The sequence below is a fragment of the Lepidochelys olivacea genome (genome assembly GCF_965140295.1).
Source record: "Lepidochelys olivacea isolate rLepOli2 genome assembly, chromosome: 9".
NCBI lineage: Eukaryota > Metazoa > Chordata > Testudines > Cheloniidae > Lepidochelys > Lepidochelys olivacea.
The window spans coordinates 84,599,667-84,626,181 of record NC_140419.1 but is presented as its reverse complement, the minus strand read 5'-3'; the positions used below and the strand labels follow the sequence as shown (position 1 = coordinate 84,626,181).

The window sequence follows — 26,515 nt, the reverse complement described above, 5'->3', positions numbered from 1 at the left end:
TTTAATGCTTGCTCTGTTAATTGCCCAATGGCCATTCTTTCAGCACAGATCTGCATATGTGTGCCAGAATAATTTGTGTGACATAGGAGATCTGGCTTGCAGAAGGGACTGGGCAGTCATTTTTGGAGGCCTGGAGAAAGCAGGTCATTTCCTCCTTGCCTTGTGGTTCTGGAACTGGACACACCTTTTAGATATGCGTATTTATCAGCAGTGACCTGAGATGCCCCTATTTATCAGCATGTAGTTTTCACCTCTGTTTGCAGCCCCTATCACTTTGGCCCAGGGTCTCTAGAGACTATCCTTGGTACATTAAGTACAGGTATGTTGTGTCTGTCATATAGTTTCCGTAATGTACTTGATTTTAATAGAGCTAAGATTTAAATAAGATGATTATCTGTCTGCATTAAGGTTAACATAATAGAAATCTAATGCATGCCTTCTCCCATCAAATGCAGCTGAATAATGTTTTGTGATGACAGGGAAATCATGCAGTAAAATCAGACCCTGCTCCTTGGGAGATGAATGAAGACCAAGTGAAGTTCAGGTCAGTCATGTTAATCTGAAGGAAATAGGATTGTGGGGTTGGGGAAAGGGGGAGGCCCTTTTATACATGAAAATTCTGTAGCTTAGAGGCTTAAAAACACTCCATACTAAACATTAGTGAAACCTCCATATCGTTACCATTTTATAGGAGACAAATCAGTTTAGTATTTCATTTCTTGCAGGTCTTTCATTCCCGTGCATATGCAAATCCTGCTGGGTGGCAGTGTCTCATACAAATAGGTCTGAAATGCAAAGACAGCCATGCAAATTAAATGTCTTCACCTCCTGTCTGTAGCCATAACTAGGTTTTTATCAAAGACAGAAGGGAGAGAGAGAGTCTGATTATTAAGGAAGCAACAGGAAGACAGATGAAAACACAGGGAACCAGAACTGCTGGAGCATCGTAAAATGATCGAACTAGCTGAGAAAAGCACTGCACCTTATATCTGTATGACCTTTCTGCAGGTGCAAGGTGAAATTGACAAGAGCCTTCCAGGCAGCTGTCATTTTGATTTTCCTGATGATTTTTTTTTTCAAAATTGAAATGAAAAGGGCTTTTTCAATCAGGAAGTCATTCCAGCTAAAATTTCCCAGCCAGCTCTAAATAAAAATGTTTTTCTAACCTAGAGGTTTGCTATCCCTTGGCAGAGACCTTAGGCAGGACCCTCTTTACTCCAGAGCCCTGGCCTGTGGGGTCTGTGCCCAAGCAAACTACTTCTCATCAGCAACTCCCATCAACCACTCCTCCGCCCTCGAGAATGTCACTTTTATCCCCTCCAGAAGCACTTTATATTAGAGCTGGCCTACACATGGAATTATTCAGGAACAGCTATTCTTGAATTACTCCCTGTGTGGACACACTTATCCCGGAATGAGAGTGTCTTGTTCCTATTTAGCTTATCCCACTTTGAAGGCACAGGAACAAGGAGTTCTTATTCCAGAATTAGAGTGTCCACTCACATAGCTCTTCTGGAATAGCAATTGCACTTTAAATTCATACCCTACCTTAATCTGAGACAATTTTCAAGTGTAGATAAACCCTTGGTTTTGGGGCTGTTTGGTTCTCCTGTATTTACAAAGTGGGATTCCCTACCTTGACAAATGGGTCTATCAAGCTTGATGGGGGGTTGGTGGAGGGTGTCAGAGAAGGAGCATCAAAGCGAAGGGGTCTACTACTATTGTCCCTCAAGTGTGGGTAAACGGGTGGCTATCTGAAGTTATTGTCCTCTTTGCTGGATAGATGTAGCCGACTCTGCTTGAATTAGCCCCTTGAATTCATACAGGACCCCCTTACAACAGTCAGACAAACAGATAGTACGTGTAATATCCAAAAGTTATGACAGAGCAGGTCCATATCTGTCATAAGCATGACAGGGCCTTTTCCCTCTTGCTCTTTGACCTTACTTTAGCATTAAGCAACATGTAGCATGACTGCAGTGTGACACCATGTCTAGGCTTTGTTGTCATGCCTTAAAATTAACTGCATCCTCGGCTTCAGTCTGTCTGGGCTGTCTCATGCTAAAAACTAAGAGACCTTCACTTTCCATGTGATTCTGAAGCAGAGTGCTGATGAGCTCCTCTGCCAAGCAAACAGAAAAATCCTCTGTCTTTATGTTTATTCTTTATTGCTGCAAATGCTCCCAGGGAAAATGGCTGAATCAGAAATAACTGACTGGCTTTTAACTTCCTTCTTACACCCCGTTTTCTTTTCAAAGCAATATTCCTTCGCAACATTTGGCAACAGCCAGCCAGAATCTCCTTTCAGTGTCGCTGGGCATCACCATTGACTTGGAAACGTATTGTTTACTTGGTTTGAAATGTTCGTCTTTTACCTTCCGAGTTCAGACTCCCCCCGACCCCTTCTTGTCTGCCAAATGCTTATGCAACTCAGCACTGGAGTTGTCTGCTTCCTGAGGGTGTCTGGGCTGGCATGGGATTATCTTGGACATGAAGCCTGTGCAGTGCAGCCCTGGGCATATATTCAGCATTCTGGATCAGCTTCTCAGTCCATCTGAGAGCAGTTTCCTGTATCGTTTTTAGCATTTCACCTCTGCTCACTGGTGAACTCTTGCTAGTGTTTGAAATAACAGCTTAATACCTTGCAGTTTGGTTTTTATACCTACATTTCAATTTCAACCACATGTTTAGATTACAACTTTGGTTGCATTCCTTTCTTTAGTGTTTATTATCTGCAAGCCCTTCTCTACTCTTCCTTGCTTATCAGAATATAGAATGTGTCCTTTTACATACACACGCTAGTTAACGATTTTCTATGTAGAATCTACACTTCAGAATAATAGAGAAATTGACAAGAGTCGTACTTTTTTTCCTAGTTGATTCCAGATCATAACCCTGAAACTGCAAGACAGTTGTAGGCTTAAGCAAGTAAAATTTACGTTTATGCTGTCTATGCACAATGATTTCACTAAACCATAGTATTTCGAGATGGAAATGACCTACTAGATCATCCTGTCTAGTCCCTATCCCCTAAAAAACAATCTGTAGTCTAAAAGCTGCATTAATTTCTGCCATTTTTTTCCAGTTGTTAGGTATTCCTTGTTGTGGCCCTGACAACAAGGAATGAGAGAGATAATCATGTCATAAATAATGCCATTGGTCTGCCAGCCTTGATGCAGAACGGAGTATACTGAGATTGTCACTTGCTTTTAGAATCATTTTTGATAGGAAATGGAATTTAACTACAGACATTGAGCCTGAGTATTGGACAGAAGTGACAAATGTACAGCTAAATGAATGTCAGTCACCAACAAACTAAACAGTGATTCTCAGAGGTATTAAAACCCTGCAGCTCCCATTGTCTGCAGCTGCAATTGCGTGCTCAGTACTTCTGAAAATTAGGCCAATCCTGGCTAGGGAGGAAGTGTGGTTGGTGAGTCGAGAATGAGTCAGAAATTCTGGGTTCTAGTCCTGGCTTTGCCAGTGACTCATTGTGGGACCCAGGGCAAATCACTCTGATTTTTGCCTTTACATTCCTCATTTGTGTACGAGGGATAAAAGTGCTTCCCCCTAAGCCACACAGGTGTATTGCGGGATGCAAATAGTGAGTACTTGGAAAGCCTATGGTTCTGGGAGAAAAGGAACTCTAGAGGGTATACAGAGCATGGTTACAGCAATACAAATAATATACAGAGTGCAAAAGCTTCTGAAAACATTGGTACCTGCTATGGGGTGCTGTGAGCGGTGCATCGTGTACATTCTTGTACTGTCTACATCAGGATTCTTTTTAGTATTTATAGTGTGATGCTGGAGGAAACCCGGTGTAGCCTTTAAATAAATTCTGCAACTTAAAAATACTAACTGCAGTACTATATGGGGGAGCTATCACTACCATATACTGCTACCTCTCCTGTTCCTGTTCATTGGTTAAATGTTTCCAGGCTCCAGTGCTGTCATTCTGGCATTTTTCATAAGCCCCACCAAAGCTTCGTGATTGTAGATTCATGGATTTTAAGACCCGAGGGTTTGTTATGATCAGTTCATCCAACCTCCTGCATGCCACAGGCCGTAGAATTTCACCAAGAGGCTCTGGCATCAAGCCCAATAACTTCTGGTTGGGTTTGGTTTTTAGAAAGGTTTCAGAGTAACAGCCATGTTAGTCTGTATTCGCAAAAAGAAAAGGAGTACTTGTGGCACCTTAGCGACTAACCAATTTATTTGAGCATAAGCTTTCGTGAGCTACAGCTCACTTCATCGGATGCATACTGTGGAAAGTGTAGAAGATCTTTTTAAACACACAAAGCATGAAAAAAATACCTCCCCCCACCCCACTCTCCTGCTGGTAATAGCTTATCTAAAGTGATCACTCTCCCTACAATGTGTATGATAATCAAGTTGGGCCATTTCCAGCACAGCAGGAGAGTGGGGTGGGGGGAGGTATTTTTTCATGCTTTGTGTGTATAAAAAGATCTTCTACACTTTCCACAGTATGCATCCGATGAAGTGAGCTGTAGCTCACAAAAGCTTATGCTCAAATAAATTGGTTAGTCTCTAAGGTGCCACACGTACTCCTTTTCTTTTTGCGTTTTTAGAAAGGCGTCCAATCTTGACTTCAAGTGATGGAGAATCCAACACATCCTTAAGTAAGTTTTTCCAGTAGTTAACTACCTTCACTGTAAACATTTTGCACCTTATTTCCGAATTATTGCACCTTATAGTCTGAATTTATCTAGCGTCAGTTTGCAGCCAGCGCATCTGTTATGCCTTTGTCTGCCAGATTAAAAAACATTCTACTATCAGAAATCCTTTCCCCATGTAGGTACTTATAACCCATGATCATGTCACCTCTTAGCCTTCTATTTGTTAAACTAAGTAGATTGAGGTTCTTTAGTCTCTTGCTTCAGCCCCCAAATCATTCTCGTAGCTCTCTTCTGAACCCTTTCCAACCTGTCAGCATCCTTTCTATAGTATGGACACCAGAACTGCTGGTGTTAATTGACATCAATGGCAGTTCATGTTTGTACTGAGGTGGAACTTGGTCCTTGGTGTTTTACTGAAAACCGTGTAAACTCATGGTAGTTGATAGACTGGAGTCACATTGGGGACATGGGAGAAGGTAGTGGCGGTCTTTCAAACTCCTCCCTCAGAATAAACTCCACCCATGTGAATTGCCAAAATGAGACCACTCATAGTACATTGTGCAGATATTCAAATAATGGTGGTGTGTGCCACTTGGCTCCTGTTCGGTGGGCCTTGAATATGCTCATAGGCTATGCTGCTCTCATTGGTTTTGTCTCTTTCTTGATTGGGGAAACAATAGTGGTGGTATCTCCCAAACACCACCCACTTGTGACACCAAAATGAGACAACACTCAGGGTATATAGTGGAAATCTGTGATTTCTCCCCTTTCCTTTTTTATATGAGAAATATAGTAGTTAGCAGTGTTGACATTTAAATGATCATCATTGTATCTGAGTTAACACCTCACTGAGATGAATGGGACAGTTCACTCCTTTCAGAGCTTTAGTTCCAGGCTCTCTGCAGACTGAGACAGGCATCTGTGCATCCAATTTGGGGGATTTTCTTTGTAACCGTAACAGCTACAGACTGACATAAAGAAAGAAAAGAAAGCTGAGATTCTGGAGAAGAGAACAGTAGTTCCAGGGTGGTGCAAACATGGCATATGAGTGTACCAGCTGGTTACAAGCCCTGACACTAGACTGCACATTTTGCTCATAAATGATCGTGTTATTCCAGTAGCAGAAGCAACAATGGAGTTCTCATATATTTCAGATGTTTCCTTAAAGATCATCCTCACAAATATGCCTGTAAAACCAGTTTGTTTTATTAACTGTTTCTTGGGACAGATTATGGATGGAGATGAATACAGTTAATTTATTTGTCTGTGGTAGATGTGAATTGATACAGTGAGAAACTGGAAAAGGGGGTAGGTTTTATTTTTACCGCAGGGGTTTGTTTTCTATAAACAGGTATCAAGTTCACATCACACAACTCGCTGCTCACATGGGCTTGGTTATTAATTCCATCCAGCAGAAACCAGTGGGGTTAATCCACTTTGGTACCAAAGTGTTCTATAAGAAAAAAATGCCTGTTTACATGTAAGTACTTAGTAGATAAGGTGCCAGTAGACGGTACCCAGGATATATCCAAATAATATGTTTTCACTTGTAGTCCATCACGTCAGTAATTTATGAACTGCAGATTCAGGCCATGGAGGTCAGGAGGTAATTTCCTCCTGTGTTACCCTATATCCTTTAATCTGTAACCTCATCGCTTTCTGTTAAGAAGATCCACTGCTGTTGTGTGTGAACTGACATCTGAGTGGGCTGCTGGCACATAAATAGTTCTGTGTGTGAGTGGCTGAAAGGCAAGTATCTAGTACACTAAAGTAAGTGGATAGCTTTCATCTCAAAGCTTTCTATGTGAGTGATGAGAGATGGGCTTCACTTAGGGTCAGTTCACCTGTTGCTTTTCTAAGTCTGCTGACCAGGGTTGTTATCTGTTTCCACTCAGAGCAGCTCACCTACATAGGGTTTATCTACACAATGAAATTGACCAGAATAGCTATTCCAGAATAGCTCCCCTTGGGACTCTCTATTATGAAATTCAAATGACTTTTACTCTGGAATAATTTTTCTGGAATCAAACCACTTTTGTTCTGGAATAGTCTACACAAGAGGAACTATTCCAGAATAGCTAAATTATATCGGAACTACTCCACAATAGTTTGCCAATCAATTTCCTCCATGTACACAAGTCCTATCTAGCTTCTCTCTCCCTTGTTATCTGCACCAGACTTGGGAAGATCTCGAAAATGTATTTAGTGCTGGCAAAAGGTGCCGGACTGTTAGCACTGGAAACCGAATATCATCTTTTGTTTATCCACAGAATAAATAGAGCATGGGTAGTAGTGATGCAAAGTTTTCAAGCTGTCCTCCCCGCCCCCACCCCCAACACACACACACATTTCAATCCTAGCCTGGTGGGAACATTTCCAAGGGTGAGAGAGCATTTGGCTCTGCATGTCTCATTCCGTTCTTGTCGTGTCTGCTCAGGCCCAGTTAATGCTGATGAGCTGGTGGTTTTGTGAGGTAGAGAATTCCTCAGCAGGAACTCCTTAGGTTAGTGGCTTTTTAAGAGGAAACACATCAGGCATGAACTGGACACTCAAACTGGCATCTGCAGCTAATATGTTGCATAGCCCGCCAAAAAGGTAGTCACGTGGGAAGTACATTTGGTCTTTAAAAACAGATGACTTTTGGAGTACAGTATTTCAACAGGGGTTGCTGGGGATCAACACTATAATCAGACATTGCTATTTGTCCTATATTGAGGAATGTCACTCAATTGTGTGTGTGTGTGTGTGTGTATGTACATTATAATTTAAGGGATGTCAAGAAAATGGAAAGGCCTCAAGCCTTGAGACTGTTCCTTTTTGCATTCTGTCATAGTAGAAATAAGTTCTTTTTTTAAAAATCTGAACCTAAGCAGATAATTTGGTTATAATTGAAATAAATTGGTTCTCTGTCCATTTCTTAGTGGACAGATGTCAGCATCACAATAGCCCATCATTGCAACTGTTCTGAACTCATGCCCATGCTGGTAATTACAAGAGACACCAAAGTCTGAATGTGGATAAGCTCTGTTACCAACGGAAGCACATTAGTAGGGTGGACTATGAAAGTACCTGGCCGGGGTGGTGCCCACTCTTTGGATGAAGAATGGATATTGGCTTCCTGTGCTGTCTGTCCAGTGCCTTCCACAAGGAGTAAATAAACTCAAGTTAAATGAAGGATGTAAAACATTGTAGTAAAATCGAGGCATGGCAGGGAGGCAGAAAGTCTTCCTCCCTCTGCTTGAATGTAGAGCTTTACATCGCAAAGTAGAGGTTCCTAATGCAAAGACCATAGAAATGGGAATGGGGAATACAACTGGAGACACACCATCTATTACAAGTGCTATCTGAATAGTTTCAAAATGACTGCACTGGACCCTCTGTTCCTGGAGATCCTAGTTTACATTAACGAGTTCTTAGCTATCAGTGCTGAGTGGTGAGATCTGGCTCTTGATTATGATTGCATTTACACCTGATGGGAAAAAATGGTGACACTAAATTCCCATTAGACTCCAGAGAAGAGAACACTTTCTGTCATCATCAGCTACTTGATGGCTCACTTCAGCAGCCACAGATGAGGGAGAAGAATGGCTTCTCTTCTGACTTGGAAGAGTAGTGTCTTCTTCCTGTCAAAGGATATCATCATAGAGTAGGGTAAGTGAGGCAAAAGGAATGACCAAAGAGTTCTTCCTTCTTGGGTCAGGGAGGACAAGATGTAAGTGATCTATTATTCAGCAGGGAGATAATTGGCTGTAGTAGCATGTAGAAGCAATGTGCGCATGGGTATGCCAATCCTTTTTGTCATAGTGGTTGTCCCTGCATTTTGCTCACAATTGTAATTTACCTTGCAGTGAAATCAATGTGGTCCAGCGCATGCATCATTTCTGAGAGAGCCCGGTCGCCAGATGAAATTAAGTGTAATAGCCCAAAGGCCTAGGCTGGGATGTTTCTGAGGTTATTTGGGCATCGCACGACCTGTGAGAATAGAAGACAAATCCAGGTTGCTGCTGGAAGGCAGAGGGGAGGCAGCAGAAGAGAGGCAGGCATTGCGGGGAACAGACCTCCAAATGGGAGCGACAGCATCTCTTTCTCCCCCTCCTTCCTTCCATGGGGGGAGCATCTAACCTGGTGTGACCAGCATGTCCTCCCTCCTCAGGTTTCTTTTTTTGGGAGTATTTTGGATTCTCTCTCATGTCCACAGTGTTGGAGCACTGCCCACCCTCCATGAGCGTGATTTCACTTACTTGGCAAATTCTAATTACTTTGTGGACTCAGCCCCTCAAAATTGCAAGATGGGCTCTTTAGCACAAACTCTTCTATGGTTTCACCTTCTTTTCGTGCTCTGCTCTAAACCTAACTCTCAAGTTTCATTTTCCCGTGCACTATAGTACTCCGCACATTTCTGTGTTACAGTTTCGTAGTTAGCCTCCTCTCCCTGAGTTAACTGAAGATAGTTAAACACAGTAAGTGCTTCAGAATCCGCTAGTGTCGGAAATAACTCTACCTTCTGACTGGCTTTTAGCTGGCATCCATTGCTGGCACATAACGAGTGAAACACTCTTTAAACTTCCTGTTGTCTTCCATGTTTCCAGAGTGTGGAGCTTTTATCTGCTCTATTCTTCCACTCAGGTTTTTTTTTTCCCATGTGGGTTTAAGTAATCACTCCAAGGCAAAGACTGACCAAGGTCTGCTTCATTCAGTGCCTGAGATCCAACTGAGCAGCACCAAGTCTCTACGGAACAACCAGCTCCAGCTGGCTCTTGCCAGAGTCTCTTAAAGGTGCAGCTCCCTATGGCGGGAGATGGGCCTGAGCCACAGAACTGGAGTCCAGAACTAGCTTTCAGACATTTCAGAGTTTGATGATGTTTGGCTCTGTGGCTTTAGCTGAAGCTAGCTATGTGAGCTCACTGCCTGAAAGGTGAGAGCTCTCCCCTGAAACCGCTCCTTTGCTGCTGCTCTATAGGGCCATGTTGCATAGAGATAAATGCAATTGTTAATGAAAAACACCCACTTCACTTACTGTGATGACCAGGAACACACACAGCATTTCTTCCCTGTTTTTCAGAGACATTTCGAGCTTTTTTTACATGTTCTCCCAAATCACTCATTCCCTTTCAAACAAACACTGTCTTGTCTCTCACCTCCCCAGGAGCTGGTTGTATCCGATTAGTCCCTTTCTCCTTGTTTGGAACTGAATGGCCGTGCGTGGCAGCTAATGAGAAGCAGCCAGGACAGGAACTAGCTTTTTTTTAAAAAAAAAAAAAATAAATAAACAAATCAGGCAAAACTTGGTGTCGTTGGCTGCTTTTTGTTTTGAGATTTTGGGTTTGCTTGAACTCGAATCTCTGGAGAGTGCAAACCTGAGTGAATGGAACCAAAATCCAATCCAATTGCATGAAGCCACCATGGAACAAAAACACCCAGTTCCTCTTGTGCTCAAAGAGGCAGAGGAGCTGGCAGGTCATGCCGGCTGGGTCGGACTTGCAGCCGATTAGGCTGAAGGCACACCCTGATCAACACCCTGGAGTTCCCCTTTAAACTTGCATAGCTAGTGGAGTGTCAGCGTACTCAGCACTAATAACCTGGCAGCCCTGCACTGGCAGCAGAGTGAGTGATTCCCAATCCAGCTCCATGCCCTCCTAATGCTCACATTAAGAGACTATTCAGAATTTTCCTCGTGGGCCCTGGGAATGTCCTGAAAGGGAAGCTCATCGTAGAGGGAATTTGGATACCACATGCCTGGTAAAAAGGTAGATTGCAGCTGATCAAAAGTCATAGGCTTCACTTCTCTGTGTTGAATGCAAACACATTCTTCCATTGCATTGCAAGAAGGCTGAACCAAAACCTTGATTCCGAACCCACCTGAACTTTGGAAGCAGTCCACACATTGCCACTTGGGCCCTTCTCCAGCTGCTGGAACTGTATCAGAAGAACACCCAGGATGCTACAGATTAAGGTTCTGACCTTTGCTCAGCTGTGTTCTCCTCTCTGAATGGGGGTATAAACTGGACAATACCTTTCATTGTAACAGTCCTACCACTCCCTAGTAACTGGATATCCCCATTTTAAGAACAAGGAGCTAGGACAGATAGTGATGTGGCTCAGCAATGTTTCTGAAGTGAACCAGCCCCCACTAGTCAACCAACAGGAATTAAATGAGATTCCCAGCATGGGTACTGTGGGGATAAGAGAAAAGGAGATGCAGCCATAGTGGCTCTTACGAGCCAGCATGTTGTTCTTGTCAGTTTTCTTTCAAGGAAAAAAAACGATTTTTTTAAAATTGGGTGTTGTGTTTTAAAGATGACTTTGCTTAGCTGGATTATGAGCCCATAGTGCTTCACAAAGCAACTCTACTGAGGGGCTGTTTTGCTGTCAGGCGCATAGACAGCTGATGACTCTCAGCCCAAGCCAGTCTTTTTATTATTATGCAGTGAAACTTTTTTTGGTGGCGGATATTTGTGGCAGGTGCTTATGCTGAGGCAGCTCTGCCCAGCATGGAAACTTGCAAGACAACTGCAAAACGACTTTCAGGACAATGAAGAAAATTGGGACACAAAACCCACCACGCACAGTCACATACGCAGAGAGGCTGAAGGGACTGCATTTTCCAGTGAGCTGAACTCCTCCCAGAAAGGCTCTTAAATCACACAGAGCCACAAAAGGAGGTTTCTTCTCTTACTTTCTGGGATGACCAAGAAACAATGCATCCCTCAGCTTTGGGTCTCACTGATACTATAAGAAACAAGCATCTTTCAGAAAATGTGGGCCAGTGTGACAGCTGGAGCACAATTGCAAGCTTGTAGCCTTTTGGGAGCTGCCATGGTGTTACACACCACCTCCATAAAAGTTAACCTTCCTTTAAAGGGGGGAAAGGGTTTAAACTCCTTGTTTTGTATGATGTCAGTTTGTCTATTGCAAGGGGAACTCTGACTCCTGGCACAGAGCATAGAAATACCGGAGCAGATCAAATGATCTGTCTAGTCGCAAAACCTGCCTACCACATGATCAATGCCCGATGCTTGCCTCAGAGGAATGCAGAACATTTCATATGCTGGCAACCCCAATGAAGTAATTAATTAGGTTCTGGGCGATTAATAGGGTGTATGTAACCGAGAGCTGAGCTTGGCTCAATGCACCTAACAGTGTGATACCGAAAGGGGATCTCTTCCTGATCCCAGCTGTTGATCAGATGAGGCCCTGAAGTGTGAAAATTAAGACAGGTGCTATTGTCTAAACCACCTAACTTTCATGGCCAGAGCTGAGGACTGTCAATATATTTAGAAATGTTGGTGCTGCTTTAAATTCTGACCCCCCTCCTTCCCCCCCCTCCAGTATGAGAAGAGGGGTTTTTGTTTTGTTTTGTTTTTTTCCCAGTACTTGGACACTCTGTCTTAAAATTAGCTATTGGCCTTGCCTGTGACGTGTCCAAATGGGTGTTAACTTTCTCCATAGTATACATGATAAATCTACATGACAAGTCTCTTCTCTTCCTCTTGGTATTTGCAGCTCCACATACGTTTAGCAGAGTCAGGGTCCCCAAACTTCATTCTTTCTGAATTAGTTCTCTTTGTGGCTGAACAGAGCAGGAAGTAGCAAGCCAGACAGCACTGAAGTAACCTGTGGCATTATTAAGTCTGCGTGCTCTCACATTTTAGTTGGTCTCTGCTGCTAGGCAATACATTAAAACACAGACCTGTGCAGAGTTTAAGAGGGAGAAATGGGTGGGTGGGTGACAGAGGGGGAATGTTATTCACAGAAGCCCTGATGGTACATGGTAGGGGAATGTGTAGCTTTTGAAGAAATCCTCTGCCAGAGTAATGGTAACACTGAGGATGTGTTGAGGGAATGGGGAAGTGGACCAGCCTATTTGTAAGGCTTTTGTGGTTCCTCTTTCTGCGTACGGTTGTAGGGTTTTTTTGCCTGGCACATTATCTACTTACGTTAATGACTTTCTGGTCAGCCAGTCAAATTCAGAAGTCATCTTTTCTGGAACAAGCTGACAAAATCTCTTTTTTTTTCCCCCTCTCTTCAGACCCAGACTGAAAACTGTCCCACAAGACTGGGGTTTCTGTCTTTTTCTTTGATGGATTGTTGTAAATAATTAACATCAGAAATGCAGAGTCATCAACTTTCTGGTTTAGATGCTATTAATTATGCTAAAGGAATGAATCCCACGAAGTTTAACCTTTTGCATTATGATTCGATTTGGACTTCTGTTATTGGCTTGGAGCCTCCCCCCCCTCCATGCCATTGATTCTTTAATCCAAAATCTAACACTGGTTTGATCACTCAACAACCTGCTTTTATACTTAGACATTCCAGCTTGCAACTCCAGAAAGCTCAGAAAAGGTAGTGGGTAAGATGAACCACATATTCCCACCACTTTGTGGGTTCCATCTTACAGACTGACGTTGAAGAGCCTATAGATTAGAGAGTAACCTAGGCAGTGTTGACAGGGACCCATGCACAAAGCTTGAAAGGAATGGTAGTAAAATCCAACTGAAGTGGTTTCATCTCTGATACATGTGCTGGGGGACTGTGTCCTGCACTTGTGGAAGAAGGAATGGCTTTGCTGATCTGCAACTCATCAGCTCAGGTTCATCCTGGTGTAGATTCCCTCAAGTCAATGGAGTTGCACCTGTGACAAATCTGACCCATTAACTCCGACTCCACTCAAATCAATAGAAATGTAATGCCATCTATTCTCTCTCTTTGGCACAGCTGCAGTAAAGTGTAGAAGCTGGAGTCTAAAGAAAGTTTTCAGAGTAACAGCCATGTTAGTCTGTATTCACAAAAAGAAAAGAAGTACTTGTGGCACCTTAGAGACTAACCAATTTATTTGAGCATAAGCTTTCGTGAGCTACAGCTCACTGCATCCGATGAAGTGAGCTGTAGCTCACAAAAGCTTATGCTCAAATAAATTGGTTAGTCTCTAAGGTGCCACAAGTACTCCTCTTCTTAGTCTAAAGAAAGACTCAGTTATTGATCCTGACTCTGATTTCATACTGGTGTAAATCAGGAGCAACTCCATTGATTGCCCCAGGATAAAACCTGTGTAGATGGGCTCAGAGTCAGGCCCACTGTGCTTTCATAGCAAAGGACTGAGGAGGGAATGATGTACCATTTTAAGCTGTAGAAGATAAATAGGTGCTGAAGGATTTATTATACTGAAACAATATAACCACACACCAGAAATAATCTCATTTCATGTTCACAAAGAATTAATCTTATGCTGGATCCTGCATAAAATTGATCCTGCATAAAATTAATTTCCAACCACCTGCCCACATTACAAAATACTACCCCAGGTCTCATTGAAGTCAATGGGAATTTTGCCACTGACGTCAATGGGGTCAGGATTTTACCCACGATGTCAGAGGATGGTGTTAATTTCACAGTATGTATTTTCTTCCTTCTTTCCCCTCCACCCCTTTTATCCAACCATGTATTAATGTGTGTTGGCCCTGTGGAAGAAGTGAATCTTCTGGAGAGAGCTGAATGAGAAGGCGGAGCCCTGCCAGGCAGAAACAGGTAAGGCATCCCAAGTGTATGGGGTGGTCAGGAAGAAAATGTGAAGGAAGCAAAGGGAGTAGTGAAGCAGGATTCATTAGTGGAGAGAAGGGGAGGAGGGAAAGTACGTTTCCAGAACATCAGAACTGTGGGCAGGGATAGAGCTGTGCAGTTATCCTTGTCATTCCAACTGCTGTAAGAACACTACTAAGACATAAATATATCCATATCTGTCTATGCTGAGGATAGAATCATGGTACCACAATCACTGCAGCATATTTCTGAAGATCTAGAAAGCAAGGCCCTCAAATGCCACATCGTTTTTAATCTGTGAATTGTTAACTCAGATGTAAAGTGGTTGACTCTCCCAGGTTCCTGAGGCATTACCAAACTGAGGACTGACAGGTATGTCACTGAATAGCCTGCTCATAGTAGCTAGGATTCTAAGAAGCATCAGCCAATGTTCTCTCTTGTTAATCCATGTAGTTCTCAAACCCTGGGCAGGGACAGGCAAGGTTCAGGCAATAAATGAAGCAAACCTTTAAAAAAATATTGTCTTTATCAAGGTTGTACTGGGGAGGGATGGCTGGTTCAGGGAATTGGTGACGGGCTATAGATGCTTTCACCTTTAGGTTGTCTACTCAAATCCAGCCTTGGCTGGTAGGGATCAAAAGTAGTTATCTTCTGATAACTGTTTGGTGGCCTATGGGAGTTGGTGATCTCAGTCCATTTCTTAGTGGACAAATGTCCTCATCAGAGAAACCACTATCTCTGGACTGAGAGGTCTTGGACTGAATGTACCATGGAGACTGAAATACCTTCTTAGCCCGAGATAAGAGCGGGAGAATCCTGGCTCTGTTGAAGTCAGTGGGAGTTTTGCATTGACTTCCATGGGGTCAGACTTTCACCTGGCTTCTACAGAATATAATTGAGTAACAGTGGGGTAATGGGGCTGGGTGAAGCTTGCATACCACGTGTCCACGCTGGGTTTGTTCTGTGGCCAAACAGAAGACTTCAGTCTCCGGAGCTGTTGCTCCAGTACCTTCCCTTACTGCAAAATTTGCTGAAGATGGGGAGAATCCACCCCCTCCTACCTGATAAAATGGTTGTGTGTATCCCCTTATAAGCCCTTTCTATTCATGAAGCAAAACATGACCCCCGTTGAATGGGACAGAGCTAAAGAGTAAGATTATTCTGTTTAAAACCCTCTGACACACAGGCAGGCATTTAAAAAGATTGTGGCTGCAAGGTAAAAGCTATTAATACCATTTCATTGTCGAAGAGCCAGAGCAGCTTAAATTACACATAAAAGATTCATGAGACAAGAGTCAATATTGCTGTGGCCTTAACAACCCTAGTGGGGACACTTTCTCAGTCTCCTAAGGATGAGGCACCTGGTGCAGCAGCACCTGAGAGGCCCAGGGGAGGAAGGCCTGATATAAGGAAAGCTGTCATTCTGGTGCGGCGTCAATTGCAGGGAATTGACACGCTGCTGAGCGCAAGCTTCCCAGTTGTTGCAGGGATACTCTCAAGGGTGTCAGGCTTAGCAGCTGTTGTATCTTTGTGGTTGTTGCTTTGGCAGTTGTCCTCTTGTAATGAGGTTCCCGCCTTAAATGACACACTTATGTTTTGGGGGGAACTTTGAAAATCATTCAGTATAGAAACCATTCTGCTGATCTCTCCTGATGGTAATTTTCTCTCTCTCGTCTCTTCCCTTATTTCTGCTCTGAGGTAGTTGGCATTAAGGGTCTGATCCAAAGCCCACTGAAATCAATGAGGATCTCTATTCACTTTAATAGGCTTCAGATCAGAATCTTCATTCTGCCCAATACTGCACTGAGGCCAAGTCCATGTTAAAGTCATTTGAGAGTCACTCCGGATCGGGACCAAAAGTCCAATTTTCAGAAGTGACCAATTAGTTAGGGTGCCTCCATTTTGGGGTGCCAGGGTGGGATAACTTGGGACTTTCTTTCAGAAGTGCTGGGTACACACAGCTGATTTCAGCTGGAGTTGTGCGTGCTCAGCACCTCTGAAAAACAGACCCAAGTCATCTGATGTTGCTGGACACTCAACTTGATTGATCTCTTTTGAAAACATTGGTCTAAGTGTACAGTAATCACAGGCAGTTGTGATATCACAAGCAGAAGGTTATGAATTGCTTTTTTATTTAGCACTTTCATACCATAGTACTTTCCAGCTGTACAATATTTAATCTTCACACCTAAAAATGAACCTAAATTAACCAAACTGCAGCCGTGTTTGGATTTGGAGTTTTAAGCCTGAATCCAGATCTGAACCTCAGGTCTCGAGCCCATCTATGTGCAACATTCCTGTGAGGCACATGAGCCAGTATTCATAGCCCCAGTTTTTGGAAAGAAAATGCAGAAAAATGTTTTTGAACTTTTTTGATGCTTTTTGAAGCCTGTTTAGTTGAAACTTCAGCTTTTCTAAAAATAGGGACCATTCTAGAAGCTGTTTGCAAAACAGAAAATAGTTTTGCACAAAAAAGTGAATGATTTTTGCACAGGTATTTTCATGGAGGTTTGAAAATGTTCAGTTTAGCTCTGGCTACTCTACAGATGGGAAAACTGAGACGTAGAGCGGGAGTCAATGAACAATGGTGATTTTATGCCAGCTGAGGATCCAGCACTCTGTCTGAGACATTTTTGCTAAATGATGAGTTCCCAAACGCTCCCCTATTTCTTCTTCTCATCACAAAAATACTTAGCCCTCACACAGCACTCTTCATACACAGATCTCAGAGTGCTTTTCAAACATGAGTAAATATGACCATTTCCATAGATGGGGAAACCAGGGCCTAGAGAGGCTAAGTGACATGTCCAGGTTCACACATTATGTCAATGGCAGAGCAAAGAATAATACCAATGTTGGGTGAAATTCTAGTCCTGTTGAAGTCCATGGGAGTTTTGCCATCAACTTCAATGCCGTCAGGGTCTCACCCTCAAATCCAGTGCCCTATTCACTAGGAGTATGTCTATATTTGAGTTTGCATAGATGTACCCTTGCTAGTTCTCCTCCAACTAGCGCACTAAAAATAGCTGTGTAGCTGGGGTAGCACAGGCAGTGACTGGGGCTCGCTGCTCAAGCACATCCCTGCCTAGACCCGTTGGGTATGTATTCAGGCAGCTAGCCTAAGCCACCACCTATGGTAACCTGACTTTTAGATCTCTGAGTAACTCCTCATCCTTGACAGCTTTTTTAAAAAACAACAAAGCTAAAATTTTGTTTGCACAGTAAAAACATACTGCTCACTTTTTGACCATGTGAGTCTCATGCACTAGCCCAATCCCATGATGATTTGGGTTGCAAATCCTGCAGGGCAATATATAAATCCAAACCAAACCCCTGTTTCCATTGCACTTTTAAAAAGAAACATTTTGAGTGGTGTTTGAATTTGTAAAACGCCATTGCAAAATTGTGAGGCAAAATTATCTGGTGGACGGTGCACAGGACAAAGAGTTGGGGACTTCCTTGGTATGTTCCTGACTCTACCACTGAATTGATGGGCAGCACTGAGCCAGTCACGTCACCTCTCTGCCTCAGTTTCCCCATCTGTAAAACTGGGATAATACTACTTCCTTACTGCACCAGGCTTTTGTGAGGGTTAATTAAGGCTTATGCAGTATTTAGAACAGGGGTCGGCAACCTATGGCACACGTGCCAAACATGGTACCCGAGCCAATTTTTAATGGCACGCTGCTGTCTGCCGGACCTGGGCAGACAGCAGCGTGCCACTGAAAATCCTGCCTGGCCCGCTGTTCTCCACCCCCCGCCCACCGCTCTCTCCTTGCAGGGCAGGCAAGCTTCCCCCTCCCCCTGCCTCTTCCCCCAGCATGCTGGGTTCCTGCCCCTCCTCTCCCTCCCTGTGGCTGATCAGTATGGAGGGGGAGATGTAAAAGCGGGGGAAAGATAAAAGCAGAGCCGCAGCGTGCTCTCTGCTCCGGGAACCTTGGGGAAGGGGGTGGAATCAGGGCATATCCCCTCCAGCCCCCTGCCGTGAGCTGCTCAGGGCAGGGGGCTGGGAGCACCCCCACAACCCCAGCCCACACCCCCAGCTCTATGCCCTGACTCCTGCCCCCCCCACACCCCCAGCCCCCTGCCCTGACTCCTGTACCCCCCACATCCCCACTCTCACCCTGAGCACCAGACAGGAGCTCCTGCATCCCCCCACCATTCCCACCTGCACCCCTTGCACCAAATGGGAGCTGCCCAGGTAAGCGCTCCACACCCAAACCTCCTGCCCCAACCCTGAGCCCCCTCCCTCATTCTAGCTCCTGGCCAGACCCTACACCCCAACCCCCAGCCTGCTCCTTCACCCCCAGCCCTATTCTCAGCACACTCCCACCCTCATCTCAGTGCAGAGAGAGGAAGAGAATGGCTAGAACCAGGGAGAAGGTAGGTACCTACTCTATGTGGACAGGGCCGGGACTCCAGACCGGCAGCGGTCTGAGCGGGGCCTGAGGCTGGGACCCTGGCTGGCAGGAGCCGGCGGACGGAACCACAGATTGACAGCAGGCTGAGCTGCTCAGCCCAGTGCCGGTCTGGGGTTCTGGCTGCCGGCTCCTTGCCAGCCAGGGTCCCAGCCTCAGGCCCCGCTCAGCCCGCTGCCGGCCTAGGTGAACAGAACCCCAGACCAGCAGCGGGCTGAGCGGGCCGGTGGCGTAAGATCAGCATTTTAATTTAATTTTAAATGAAGCTTCTTAAACATTTTGAAAACCTTGTTACATACGACAATAGTTATATAATATATAGACTTATAGAGAGAGACCTTCTAAAAAATGTTAAAATGTATTATTGGCACGCAAACCCTTAAATTAAAGTGAATAAATGAAGACTCGGCACACCCCTTCTGAAAGGTTGCCGACCCCGATATAGACCATGCAATACAATGTATAGTAGTATTGTCTCAGATCATTGTCTCAGATCATCCTTTCCTGAAGGAGTGGACTCTGGGACAGGGATCTTCTTGTGGATATCCCTACACATTGCTCCTTTTATGGGAGGCACGATTTGAGGATCTAGGGTCCATTTTGTTGCCCATTATTATTCTGATATTTTTCCTCCTGCATCTAAGATCTTACCTTAGGGTTTTATACTGCTACTCATCACCATAGTATGTCAACACTACATTTAGCGGTACTAGTTATTGGATGCCGGTTAAATGCCAGTTGATTATTAACAACAGTTACTGGGATTCAGCAACTGCTTAATGAGATGTAACAACTATATATTAAGATAGATATCTATTAAACACAGTCTTATTAGTCAATTGGTGTTTAATTGACATATGTTAATTTTCTTATTACAACTCAATTAAATCCACAGTTGAAGCACTCAATTTTGAGTATGACCAAATTATGATTGGAGGCAAAAACATAAACTAAAATATAATCACATAAGCTACAGCTGATCTTAAATGCAAACACTTTATGAATATTCTTCTACCAGTGAAAGAGTAGATTTGAGGTTGGTACTTTAAAAACAGTGTAGGAAAGGTGGCAAAAATAATCATTTTGTCAATTAACTCTTGCAGTCAGGGATTAATGTATAGTTATTTACAGAGATAATTTCCACAGCCACTCCCTTTTCGGCAAAATTATAAAATTTGAATTTTCTAAAAACACCCTTGAAATGAGTGTGCACAAGCAGCAACTGAGATCGCCAGGACATTTGTAAAATTCATTTTTCTGTTAAAGTTTGTTTTAGGGGGTGCAGCAGTTTACAAAACTCAGTAATGGAATGTCCCCAAGTTGTGTGTGGATGACACACAAAGGTCTGGGACTGTGGACAGAGGTAAAAAGCATGTTATAATATAGGTCCCAACCTGTGCCCATTGCAGTCAATTGGAAAACTCTCATTGACTTCAGTCAATGCAGGATCAAGCCCATAAGGAGGATGAGGCAAAAGATTGGGTTATAGATTTAGTAAAGGGGGCAAAGTAGAAATATATTGAATGTTTAGTGACAGAGAACAGATAGTTTAATGCAGAGGGCTTGCCTTGGCTTCTCTCTTTATGTATAAATGACTGCAGTCATTGAAAGTAGCAGCACTGAGCAGAGGGAGTCTCTGTTCTAATTGGTCATCCACATCTTTGACCTGATGGGATCACTTGGTAGAGCTCGACCATGAGTCCTTCTCCTATGGAACTGCCATGGCTAGCAGCCACTTCCCTCAATAACTAGTAGTTAGGATTTATAATCCCTAGACCTCAAAACTCTTCACAGAAGTGGGTAAGTATAATCATATTATCCTTTCTACAGATGAGGTAAGCTGAGGCACAGAGAGATTGAGTGACTTACCCAAGGTCACACAGGAAGTCAGTGGCAGAGCTAGGAGTAGCATCCGGGTCTCCTGACCCCCAGTCCTGTGCCCTCTACCCTGGACCATGCGGTGTCATTGTCCACTGTGAAGGGTTTAACCACCTGGATACTGGATCATAGCTGGCTCGAGTCATTTCAGTTCAATATTTGTGAATTCCTCTTGCTTCTCCTCTGCTTGGATTTCCATAGGTACCAGATCCCATAACTGAGCTGTTCTGACACACTCACTGTTGTGAAACAGCCTAACTGGTTTCCATAGCTATGTGTTGTTAGGTGTTTCCTAGCTAATGAAGCACCTTTGCATGGCAGGCTGGTCGTGTGTGCCAGCAGCGACAAATGATCTCCCTACCTTTCCTGTTCACTCCTTTCCCTCAGATACATTAATGATCACTAAACCTTGCTGATGGAGGGACTCCTTTTGGTGACAACCTCATTATTTGGTTATCAGGAGCTGACACTATCCAGGTTGTCACGACAACCAGCCATGATTCAAAGCTGCTCTGAAAGGTCTGAACCTCAGGCAAATAATCAGCTCTTAGCTCTCAGCAGATGCTCAACCCCTCAGCCAATCGTGGGGGAGCTGGGAAACCATGACATCATAGTCGAACCAGTCCAAAAAATTTAATTCTTAGTTTGCAGTGTTCCTCCTTGTTGCTTTTCCCCAAACCCCAGCTCAGCACATATTGTGGTAAAACCAGCCCGCAGTGTTACCATTTCAAACCACTTCACGGCTGACTTCAAAACTTCAAACTGGGTGAGGAGTGAATGTGTAACCAGGGCCACAAATAATAATAATAATAATAAAAAAAGTACAGCATTTCAGTTAACTAATTCAGGCTTGGTCAGAGCTATTGCAGAGTGGTGATCAATTACAATCCAATCAGAAGGCTGGATGCTGCCATAACACTGACAGTCATGCAGTCAGGATCCAGATAGTTATGTTGCTTGTTTTGTTTTTTTATTTTAATGGGGGGGGGTGGGCTTCCTTAGCACTAATTTCCTCTGAAGTACAAAGTCTCTTGCAGCACCCACTAATTACTGTAGATGAACAGGGCTGGGGGTGGGGGGGAGAGAAAACCCACTGGCATCCAATTAATAGCCATGCTAAATTGCAAAGAGTATGTCAGGTTTGCCAGGGAGGTGTGGTAAATGCTGTGGAACCAGTTCCATATCTATCAAAGGATACGTTCGCATATACTGCCTAACGCAAGCCAATGAGGGATTGCTCAGTGTCTCTAAGCCTGAGTTTTGGCATACCTGGACTGCTGTACCTGGAGCCATAGATTTGATTAGGGTTGAATTCATTTCAGTAGTATTGACCCAAGGATTCCCAGCAGTGATGCTTCTGACGTTTGTTTGCTGAGCTTTCGTGAATTGCTGCTCCTCTAGAACAGTGTTTCTGAATGACTGGTCCATGGACTGGTGCCAGTCCCTAAGATCTCCATGACACAGTTTAGGAAGGCAGCAAGCCGGTTCCCGGTATCTAAAAGGCTAAAAAACACTGTTCTAGAATTCACTCCCTGTAGAAATCAGCTTAAGCACAACTTATAAACTTTTAGGAGAAGTTGCTCTCTTTGCCAAAGAAAGATTTGTCTCCTTGCCTGTGTGGCCATCCTAGGTGGTCTTCTGCAAATACCAGGGAGCACAGTACTTGGCCTCTTTTATTGAGACCTCAAGGCTTGCAGGCACTCAGATATACAGTGGTGAATGCCAATAAATGATTGTAGCAAGTGCTAAGTCCTTTCAGGGTAGACTGAGGATGCAGGAATTTATAGGTGCTGAGTATTATTATTACTTATTATCGTTGCGTGATGGTCTATCCGATCAGATCTGAAAGAGGAGGTCAGCTCCTCTGCAATGACTTTAAATGTCTCCAGCCTGTTTATTAAGAATAGGGGCTCACCCTGCTGATATTCCCCTTTCCCCTACCTGGTTATATACTGGTTGTCTGTCTCCCTCCATCCCAGTGCATTTAAGTGGGGCTGTACTGATATAGCTATCAGGGGGAATTCACTCCTGCATCAGGGCCACTGTGCACTGGCTATGTCTGAGCAAAGTGACTAGGAAGCAGCCATTAGGCTCCCCCAAGGATCATCCCAGTGTAGGAGGCTTCCTCAGCAAACACGGAGTTGGTGCAGCCAGCTCTATGTTTCCACAAGAGCCGCTGGCGCAGGAGATGTGTAAGAGGCAGGCCGGGGGAGGGAGGAGACGTGGACAAGTTATGCCCTGATTATTCCCAGCTGCTGCTATGGCCCATAGGGGCTGTGGATCAAGGTAGGGCAGCTCCTGAAGCTACTCTAACATGGGCTAGGGGCTAAATTGGCCTCTGGCATTCACAGAATTGGGGGCGGGGACTCAGCAGGCCACTTCTCAGCTGGCACAGGGCTGAATTGGGTCCCTAAGATGCTTAGGGAAGGAAGGCTCTGTGTAAACATAAACTCTGATCTACACTTCAGATAAATGACAATTCAATACAGGTATATTTTATGTAGCATTTTAAACTGGCTTTGGCACCAGTGAGACTGCCCGGTGAAATTAGCATCTAGCAGAGAGATATCCTCTCCTGTACCTGTAGGTAGTAGACAGAAATCTTGTGGTGACCCACTAAAGATTTGGGGGACCAGGTTTAGCAGGATTCTGCAGCAACATCAAAACACATGCCACACCACACCAGCTGAGCAAGTCCTACCTGAGCTGCAGAATTTCAGAGCCCTGAGGCCTTCCAAATTCCATCGCCATGAAACCATTCCCTGTCAGTAGAAAGCAGTTAGCCCTTGAGAATACAAAGAACAATGTTCCCTTTGTTAACATACCTTGAAGCATACAGCGCACGCAGGACATCTTACGTGTAACCTCCAGTGTGCGTGAACCACAGAATGATTGGGTGGGTATGAGGGGGGATCCAAAGGTACTGTGCTTTCAGGGGGACTTCCCCAGTCAGAGGCAGAGTCCCCAAATGCCAGTAAAATGCCTTTTTTGTGGCTTCTTCCTCTTGCTTTCTCCTATGCCACACTGCCCTTCTATTTCTCCCCATCTCCCTTCACTAGAGTTCCCTTCCTCTCTGTTCCCTAAGGGGCTCCTTCTCTTTCCTACTGAGGAGAGGCTGCTCCTGAAGATGGGCCAGGGATGGTCCTGCTGATGGGTGATGTTCCCTTCCCCCTCTCATGGGAACTGCACGGGTATGTTTGTGCTGAGCTTGGTCCCGATGTCTTTTACCTTCATCATGTCTTCTCTCTGTAGCTGAATAGATTTTTCTGCTGAGATCCAGCCCCTCTCCGCACCTATTCTATTCTATTCTATTCTATTCTATTCTATTCTATTCTACATGGGTGGTTCTTATACCACACTCATTATCCCTTGTGGTTGGTGACTTCAGTGGCAACTCTGGGTAAGCTGCTCGAATTCAGAGAGCCAGGTGATGGCTTGAGAGTAGTTTGTGGCAGCAGCCTGGAGATGGCTAGAGGGGGGTCCCCATAAAACCACAATCCCCAAAGCCAAGGGTTTTGGGAGCCCCAAAGGCCCACCCTGGGCAGCGGTGCAAGGACCACTCAAAAGCCCCCGTGACTTTTGGGATAAATCACTTGCCAAATATCCCCCCAATGCTTTGGTGATATTTTGAAGGTTATCTCTGCACCCAAAAGGGTTACAGCCTTAGTGAAAAGGCATATGCCCCTGATTAAATAGTGCAGGGGGAGAATGAATCTCCTCTCTCCTTCCAACCTCTGATGCTGGCTTCTTTGCCTGCAGTCCCACAGTCATTGTTATGCTCTCTGACAGAACAAATGGGAGAATAAACTACCCCTTCATATGCTGTGCTGGCCTGGTCTTTGTGAAACACAGGCAGAGCCCACGGGCCAGGCTCTTGCATATGTGTATCTATTTTTAAAAAAATGCATGTGATCAAGTCACATGATTAGTTTGAGTTTTAAATGAATGGGGCTTATTCACCCACTGATTCTGCCTCCTGACCTGTACGTGTGTGTCTTAGGCAATGCTCTGACCAGCACTTGTCCTCACGCCGTGCCAGCCCCAGGAGATTTCAAACAGGGCACATTTCTTATTCTTAAATGGTGGCAATAAAGATGTGGATTGTTTGTTAAACTGTGATTCGGAGGCTGAGCTAGTCTGAATTGTATTTATAAACTAATCCCTGTTCTACATAGATGGCTGGGTCCCTGTTCACTCGCTCACCCAACAGTTGCTATCAGTGCAAGCTCTTTGTGAGCAGTGGGATGTTCAGAAGCTCTCTGCACTGGTCTAACTCTGCTCCCATTGATTTCAAAGGGAGCAAAGTTAGGTCATTGGCAGGGCACTTTTGAAAATCTCATCCTACCTGACCGAAAAAGAGAAGCAATTCCCTATCAATTATTCACCCAGTGCTGGCTCTCAGGATCCAGCAAAACTCTCCTTGTGATGAGGGACACAGTGTCCGTGATATGTAAATTACCAGTACAACGACTCCTGTTACCTGCTGAGTGGGGAGAGACTCCCCTCTTACACTGCCATGAGATTGCTGGGCAGGCCTGGTGAATATTGGCACTAACTAATCAAGGTTACCTAAACATCTCTCTGTAGGGCTGGGAACAGCCATGCCACCTTACCATACACACCATGCACTGTCATCGTGTCAGGTCTCACAAGCTAATCAGCATTAGGTTAGATAGAAGACCTTTGAGAACCCTCTGTGTGCAGCAGGAAGTGGTGACAGCAGTTCGGTAAGGGCTGCTCTTCTGAGTCACTATTGATTTAGTGACCCAGCATGGTGTTGCTACTGAAGGAGCTGTCTTTTGAATGTGTTGTATCACTCAGGCATGACCACATGTGGTCGTTAAAGATCACATGGTGCTTTGTAGGATGGGGAGTGCTTGTTATCTTGGTCACATTTTGACTTGGGTAATTAAATTCTGCTTGCGTAAATTTCTCCTGAAGTTTCAGATAGGAAAAGTTTCAGAGTAGCAGCCCTGTTAGTCTGTATTCGCAAACAGAAAAGGAGGACTAGTGGCACCTTAGAGACTAACCAATTTATTTGAGCATAAGCTTTCGTGAGCTACAGCTCACTTCATCGGATGCATCATTCATGGAGCTGACGGTCTCAGAAGATTTAATTCTTCAAGCCAAAGTTCAGTGCTTTAAAGTCCTAAACAGAAAGAAAGAACAAGAAAAATAATCTGAAAAGACACTAGGGGAAATAGGAATCTCTTCTGACTAGTCCATGGCTCATTGCACAAAAGTGTCCTCTTTATTCAGGACTGGCTAGAAGTTTGTGTAGAAAAAGAACTGCTGCAGCAAAAGCACATAGAATTCAGCAACACATGGGGATGACTTTTAGCAAAGTGGCTTATTGTGGAAACCTAAACAAGTTTCATGAAATTTTCACCTTCTCACTGGACAAAGAGAAACCAGTGCCATGAGCCAACCAAAACCTACAGATGTAAGTCAGACATACCTTTAATATGATGAAGGCCAAGGATTGAAAAAGCCCAGAAGACTGAACTACCCTCTTATCCCTGCAGTTCGCGGTTGAGGTATATTGACAGGACTATGTTGGGGAAACGTGCAGTACTCCTGCCTGTGCGCAATGTGTGTTCTATGGGTGAACAGATGTCTTCATTGTCAATGGCTGTAAATCCAGCACCCTAAACCATCACTGAATTCACATGAAAAAAAGAGTAAAAAATGTAAAAAATGGAATGCCTCAATATTCCCTCCTTTGCTGGGCTTAGGAAGTAGTTTTGTATGGCACTGGGATCCAGTTATCCTTCAAAATAAACATATGAATGAAAGGGATGATGCTGTATATAAAGGTGTGTATGTGTGTGCGTGTGTGTGTGTGTGTATACACATTTCTGGGTGGGGCACTTGATTTTTTTTTTTAACCTGCTGCGAGTGAGGAGATTCTTACACCACTTCTGTGTCATTTTATTCAAGTTTCTATATTCCCTCTCCCACTTCAGCTTTCCCTGTGTTTCCTGCTTTGAAACAAAAGATTTGCCTATTCCAGCCCTCTCAGTGCTATTAGTAGTATTA

The 26,515-nt window shown here is 44.2% G+C and overlaps 2 protein-coding genes across 2 annotated transcripts in view; one reads left to right on the top strand and one right to left on the bottom strand.

The window, feature by feature from the left end:
• Positions 1-20,992, bottom strand: part of CHRDL1 (chordin like 1) — a 161,395-nt gene extending 140,403 nt beyond the window's left edge. The window contains exon 1 of the mRNA XM_084638923.1: positions 20,468-20,992. The gene's annotated coding sequence lies outside the window, so the exon portion shown is untranslated. The remainder of the gene's footprint in view (positions 1-20,467) is intronic.
• Positions 1-26,515, top strand: part of PAK3 (p21 (RAC1) activated kinase 3) — a 217,470-nt gene that overhangs the window by 88,399 nt on the left and 102,556 nt on the right. The window lies entirely within an intron of this gene.